The sequence below is a fragment of the Pygocentrus nattereri genome, chromosome 21, assembly GCF_015220715.1.
Source record: "Pygocentrus nattereri isolate fPygNat1 chromosome 21, fPygNat1.pri, whole genome shotgun sequence".
Taxonomy (NCBI): domain Eukaryota; kingdom Metazoa; phylum Chordata; class Actinopteri; order Characiformes; family Serrasalmidae; genus Pygocentrus; species Pygocentrus nattereri.
Window position 1 is genome coordinate 17,077,778 of NC_051231.1, and position 7,202 is coordinate 17,084,979.

At 41.1% G+C, this 7,202-nt stretch overlaps 1 long non-coding RNA gene across 1 annotated transcript; it reads left to right on the forward strand.

The window, feature by feature from the left end:
* The first annotated feature begins 440 nt into the window (after positions 1-440).
* On the forward strand, positions 441-2,218 carry LOC108424673. Its single transcript, XR_001857636.1, has 3 exons — positions 441-634; positions 761-850; positions 1,221-2,218. It is a non-coding gene; the product is annotated as an uncharacterized LOC108424673 (long non-coding RNA).
* The last annotated feature ends 4,984 nt before the right edge of the window (positions 2,219-7,202 follow it).

Genomic DNA, 7,202 nt, shown 5'->3' on the forward strand with positions numbered 1-7,202 from the left:
GATTGTTTTTGCTGATTTTGATAAGTGAGGATAGATATCCCGAGCGTATTTTAGTAAGTGCCTTTCTGTACCTGCTAAGGCTGCCCTTCCAAGCAGAGTGAAATACTTCCAGGTTGGTTTGTCACCATTTGCACTCTAATTTCCATACTGTCTGTCTTAAATTGCATATTTCATTTTTGTAGCATGGAGCAAGCTTTTTCTGTTGCATCATTTTAATTTTTATAGGTGCTGTCACGCATCCTGTGCGTGCCTCATTGGATATGAACTCTATTTCCCAGAATCCTATGGGGGATCTCATGACTCCTCACATGACTGGGCGCACCTATCAGCGATCTTGTTCACCGGGTTACTGATGTGAGACACCTGTGGTGTTGACCATGTGACTGACATAGTTTAGTATAAGAGCCCGGGCTTTAGATTAGAATGTTGTGAGGTATTGAATTTATCCTGTGATCTGCTAAGCATTTACTTTGACTCATGTTCCTGTTTATGACCACAGACTTTGTTTTCTGACTTTGCCCTTTTTGCTCTGCCCTGTGGATTGTTTATTTGGTTACTGCTTTTTGGAATTTTGACTCTTGCCTGTGTTTGGACCATGTTTTTGCCTTTTCCCTTTTGGACTGTTCGCCTGGTGGTATGTGTGTGATATTGTTTATCTTCTGCCTGATTGGTTTGACCCATGCCTGTTCTGTGACATTGAGATTAGATTGTGATCAGTAAAGCCTCCTTTTATATCTGTGAGCGTGTGATCTCGTTACAGAATACCTCACCTGCAATGCAGATGGCAGACCCGGAGGTGTTTCAAAAAGCTCTGACAGAGCAAGGGCTGTTTCTCAGAAGACACCAACAGGTATTGTCTGGAGTCACTCATTCCTTTGAATCTTTTAGCTCACCAACAATCTGAACAACAGACACAGTTAGCCCAACTACTAGTGAGTGTTAGAGGATTAAGCACTCTGCTTCGGAGCATGAATCTAGCTGAGACTGAGGTGAATGCCACTAGGCCACTAATTCAAGCTGAGGCTACTCTCACTGTTTTTCCCATGGGCAAGCCTGAGAAATATGATGGTGGTCCAGACAAATGCAGTGTTTTTTTTTTTTTTTTTTTTTTTTTTTTTTTTTTTTTTTTCTTTTTTTTTTTGTTACAGTGTGACATTTTACTTTGGTAATTCCAGCTCCGTTCAAGCTAAGAATGCCTTTGTTTTGTGTTTGACGGACAGAGTTCTGGAATGGGCAACAACTAGTTGGAGTAACATTCATAGTCTCTGCTATTCCCAATACCTTAAGGAGTTCAAGACTGTCTTTGATCATCAGTATGAAGGCAATGTTAATGGGGAACTATTAACGAAGTTACATCAGGGAACTTCCACTGTGGTGGACTACTCTCTCATTTCCATACTTTAGCCGCTAGCAGTGGATGGAATGAGGCTGTGCTTATGGTAAATTTATGTCAAGGGCTGAACCCTGAGATACTGACTGAACTTGCCTGTAAAGACAACGACCTGAACATGGACCAGCTCATCACTCTGGCAGTTCACTTGGATCATCTATTGCATCAACACAATGTCAACAACAGGAAGAACTATCAAAAGACTAGCCACCAGACCAAGAACAACAACAGAACACAACGATACATCTGAACCTATGCAGTGTGTTTCCTCCCGTTTGACACCCGGAGAGAGAATGCGCTGGATGAGAGAATATCTATGCTGGTATTGTGGTAGAGCCATTTACTGATGAGTTTATTGTATACCGTCATCCCAAATCTGTTTTCAGCCCTGATGGATTCCAGAACGGAAGGAAATTTTATACATGCCTGACTCGTGGAACAGATGCAGATACCAGTGCAAGAACTCAAGATGCCATTAAAGGTGGTGGCACTGGATGGAGGACCAGTGGGCATGGGATTCATCTCCAAAGTGACTCAATCACTGGAAATCCAAACCAGTGCTCTTCATAAGGAAACCCTATCCTTTTTGGTACTAGAACAATCCAAGTTTGAGATATTAGGTCTGACTTGGTTAGACATTCATCCATTTCCTGGTCTGATCACATGGTCCTCAGATAGTCAGATTTTTGTTTTCACTCATGTTTGACTCGACCTTCCTTATCGGTCTCTCTACTTCAGTTGAAAGCCTGAATGCTGACCTCACAGTCCAAGTCCCTACAGAATATCTAGACTTAAGACGTATTTAATAAATATAATGCTACCAAATTACCACCACACTGAGAATATGACTGCGCTATAGAACTAGTAGATGATTATACATTTCCTAAGGCTAAGCTATACCCTCTGACTCAAGTAGAAGAGAAAGCCATGGATATCTATTTTCAGGAAGCTTTGGAACAAGGTTTCATTAGGCCTTTTACTTCTCCCATAGCATCCAGCTTCTTCATTAAAAAGAAAGATGGGGGTTTGTGTCCTTGTATAGATTATTGTGCCCTTAATCAAATGACCAAGGAGTACACACATCTGCTTTCCCTAGTACCTGTGGCACTAGAACAATTCAAAGGAGCTCAGATTTTCACTAAATTGTATTTAAGAAGTGCCTATAACTTCTTTAGGATCAGGGAAGGGGATGAGTGGAAGATGGCATTTGTGGCCGTTAGGGGGCACTATGAATATAGTGCCCCCCCCCCCCACCTCAGTGTTTCAAGCGTTCATTAATGAGGTCTTAAGAGACATGGTACGGAAATATGTAATCGCATATTTAGATGACATCCTGGTATGTTCTCCTGATAAAGCTACCCATGTACAACATATTTGTTCAGTTTTTAGGAGGCTGTTGGATTACAGCTTGTTCTTAAAGGGAGAGAAGTGTGACTTTCATCTCGATTCTGTTTCTTTTTTAGGATATGTCATCAGTCATACATGACCACAAAGTAGATGCAGTCCTCCAGTGGTCTGTTCCATCATCAGTAAAGGACTTAGAGGTTCTTAGGCTTTGCTAATTTTTATAGAAGATTTATCCACAACTTCAGTACTATAGCAGCCCCTCTTATGTCCCTACTCAAGGGTGGTCCTAAGAAGATTAAGTGGACCAAATGGGCAGAAAGTGCTTTTCAGAAGTTGAAGACAGCTTTTTACAGATGCTCCCATTCTCAAACATCCAGATTCATTAAAACCTTTTACAGTTGAGGTAGATTCAAGGATTCAAGGAGATTTTATTGTCATTCGCATCACATGGTACATGAGGTGGAACGAAATTAAGATCTCATGGTCCAGTTTACACCCAAGAGCTGTTATTAAAATAGATAAATATAAGCAAATAGATACAAAAAAACACAAAATAGAAAAGTACACAAGAGAGGGAGAGTAGGCAGTTAGCAGCAATATGAAGTCCAGAGTGCAAGTTGCTATAGCAGCATGATATTGAATTTAGAGCAGTGGATAAAGTGTCACCGAGACAGGGGTAGGTGCCAAAACCTCCTCCAAAACCTCACCCGGTGACTTTTTATTCTCATAAATTATCTCCCACCAAACATAATTATGGAATAGGAGACAGAGTTTCTGGAGGTTAAGTTAGCATTGGAAGAATGGCACCATTGGCTAGAGGGAGCGAATCACCCGTTTGTTGTACTGACAGACCATTAAAAATTTAGAATGCTTGCGAAATGTAAAACATCTTAATGCTAGACAAGCCCGATTGTCCTTGCTCTTTTCTCATTTCCAATTTAGCATTAAGTATAGACCAGGCTGTAGGAACACTAAGGCAGATGCACTCTCTCGTCTATATCAAGATCAGACAGATCCTGAACCAATTACAAGCATTTTTCCGGAAGAAGTCTCAATTTCCTCCCTTAGATGGGAGATAGACGAAGCCATAAAGAAAGAACTAGCCAATGTTACCATTCCCAGTCAATGTCCTCCAGATAAGACCTATGTACCTCTATCTTTTCAAACCCAGCTTATCACCTGGGTGCATTACTCTATCACCTCGGGTCACCCAGGAGAAACTAGGATGAGACAGTTATTGTCACACAAGTATTTGTGGGAATCAATGCATGAAGACATACTCTCTTGTAGTTTCTTATTCAAACTGTTCATGATGTAAGACACTCAAGTCATCACCTACTGGTAAGTTAGTTCCTTTGCCTGTACCTGACAGATCTTGGTCACATCTAGCAGTAGACTTTGTAGACTCTTACCTGAATCGCAAGGGCATACCACCATTCTCACCATTGTAGATCGCTTTTCCCGAGGTGTCCACTTTGTCCCGTTTCCCTCCATTCATAGTGCATTCCAGACAGCTGAAGCCTTGTTTAACCATGTTTTTCATTTATTCTGAATACCTGAGGACACTGTCAGACTGTGGACCTCAGTTTACTTCACAAGTTTGGGCAGCATTCTTTAAAAACATTGGAGTATCGGTTAGTCTTACTTCCGGATATCATCCTCAATCAAATGGCCAATGCAAGAGGATGAACCAAGAACTGGGAAAATTAAGAATATTCTGTCACAAGAGTCCATCGGATTGGTCTCGTTTCTTGGTGTGGGCAGAGATTGCACAAAATTCCCTCATAAGCTCTATGACGGGAATGACTCCATTCCAATGCTTCCTGGGGTATGACCTCCCATAGGACCCTGGACTGGAGCTTTGACAGATGCTCCAGCTGTGGACTCATGGATGCAGTGGAGTGAGCAAGTTTGGCAACAGATGCATCAGAGGATTGAACAGGTACTTCAACGGCACAATGAGCAGGCTGATCGTCATAGGAATGAAACTCCGGATTGTTTATCTGGTTACTGCTTTTTGGAATTTTGACTCTTACCTGTATTGGACCATGCCTTGTTTGTTTGTGTGTTTTTTTTTTTTTTTTTTTTTTTTTTTTTTTTTTTAAATCTGCGAGTGTCTGATTCTGTTAGACTTATTACAGGTGCAATGTTATCTAATGTTGATCAGAACGTATTTTCTAGGCAGTCTGTCTAACTCTGTTGGGTCTGATGAAGGAAAAGCTATGCTTGATAAGTCTGGAACGATTTCAAAGTGTTGAACTGTATCTGGTGTTATTGAACGCTTCATGCAATAATGGGGTGATGTATATACATTTTCACTAAGATCTAGTTCATATGAAATTAGGTAATGGTCTGAAACTTCTGAAGTTTGTGGAAGAACAGTTAGATTACGTATGTCAACACCTAGAGTCAAAACTAAATTGTGTGTGTAAATATGTGGTGTTTCACTTCACGAATGGGTTAAATGCAGAGATGGAATTTCTCTGTTTGTAGGATTTAAAGTATCACTTAACTTTAAATCTAGAGTGTCTAAGGGTGTCTAAGGCCTACAGAGTCTAAAATAAATGAACGCCTTTTTTAATGGATCTGATGTGTTCTCAAAGTGAATATTAAGATCTCCTGCAATTATTACTTTCTCTACCATGTAACATGTGCATATTGCTGTTGTTGGAAGAAAACCTTGTATCTCCATTTTTGATATTTTTCAGGTTTTGGCATAATTTGAAAATACCTGTTGTCCTTCACATTGTGTGCAAAGTTCATGATGAATGGACCAAAAGAAAGTACCAATAATTACTTGGAAAAAATATCTGGTTACATTGACTTACATTAAAAGTGAAGTGTTTTTTTTTTTTTTTTTTTTTTTTTTTTTTTTTTTCCTTCTCCTGTACAGTTACCATTTTGGAGATATGAGGTTTTCTCCCAACAACAGCGATATGTTGCTCCAAAACTGTACCTTTCAGCATTAATGGTGCCTTCACAGATGTGCAAGTTACCCATGCCACAGGCACTAACACACCCCCATACCATTAGAGATGCTGGCTTTTGAACCTAGTGCTGATGACAATCCGGACAGTCCTTTTCCTCTTTGGCCCGGAGGACACTATGTCCACGATTTCCAAAAACAATTTGAAATGTGGACTCATCAGACCACAGGACACTTTTCCACTTTGTGTCAGTCCATCTCAGATGAGCTCCGGCCCAGAGAAGCCGGCGGCGTTTCTGGGTGTTGTTGATATATGGCTTTCGCTTTTCATGGCAGAGTTTTAACTTGCACTTGTAGATGGAGCGACAAACTGTGTTCACTGACAATGGTTTTCTCAAGTGTTCCTGAGCCCATGTGGTAATATCTGTTACAGAATGATGTGGGTTTTTAATGCAGTGCTGCCTGAGGGATTGAAGGTTACAGGCATTCAATGTTGGTTTTCTGCCTTGCTCTCTAAATCTTTTGATGATATCATGGACTGTAGATGATGAAATCCCTAAATTCCTTGCAATTGCATATAGAGCAACGTTGTTCTTAAACTGTTGGACGATTTTACATAAATCAAATCAAATTTATTTGTATTTTATCACTTTTTACAACGGATGTTGTCACAAAGCAGCTTCACAGAATTCCAGAAAAGACAAAGTTTTAACAAGAATGTAAAAAACCTTCGGTGGGCAAGCCAGGGGCAACAGTGGCAAGGAAAAACTCCCGCAGAACTGAGGAAGGAACCTTGGGAGAAACCAGGCTCACCAGGGGGGACCCATCCTCCTCTGGTCAAACTACCTACAAGTGATTTATTCTACTAATATTAATAGTAGTAGTAATAGCTAGGAGTCTATGAAATCTAGTGTAGTCCAAGGTAGGTGGCAGTAGCTGGGACATGGGCAGCTGGTCTGAAGTGGGTAGCAGGAGGGCTCGACAGTCAGTCATCCTTCAGAGTCCGGCCAGACATGTGGGTGGTTGTATACTCGGAAGAAAGGCCGGGAGAGGGAATTAGTTTTATTCTCTCTGTTTTTACGTAAACAGGGAATGTAAACATTTAGAGAGTGTGGTTAATGACTCCGGCAGATCTGACTATGACAGCTTAACTAAAAGGAGAGAACTAGGACACACAGACACGAGAGCAGTCTGAAACAGTTTGATGTCCCTCCGCTCCGCTGTCCACAAACCTGAGTGACCGTGTGCAAGCAGCGGGACGACAGCACCAGCATCTCAGTTTACTCTAATTCCCTGTGTCCATGGACCCCTGGATCTGCTGCCTTTATCTAAGCTACTATTAGCTACCAAAAGCTGAACTGAACAAGTGAGTTTTCAGCCTACTTTTAAAGATTGAGACTGTGTCTGAGTCCCAAACATTTTCTGGAAAATCGTTCGAGTTTGGGGGCTTTATAAGAAAAAGCTCTTCCCCCAGCTGCAGCCTTATGAATTCTAGGAACTATTAATAAGCCAGCACTCTGGGATCTGAGAAGTCGTGAT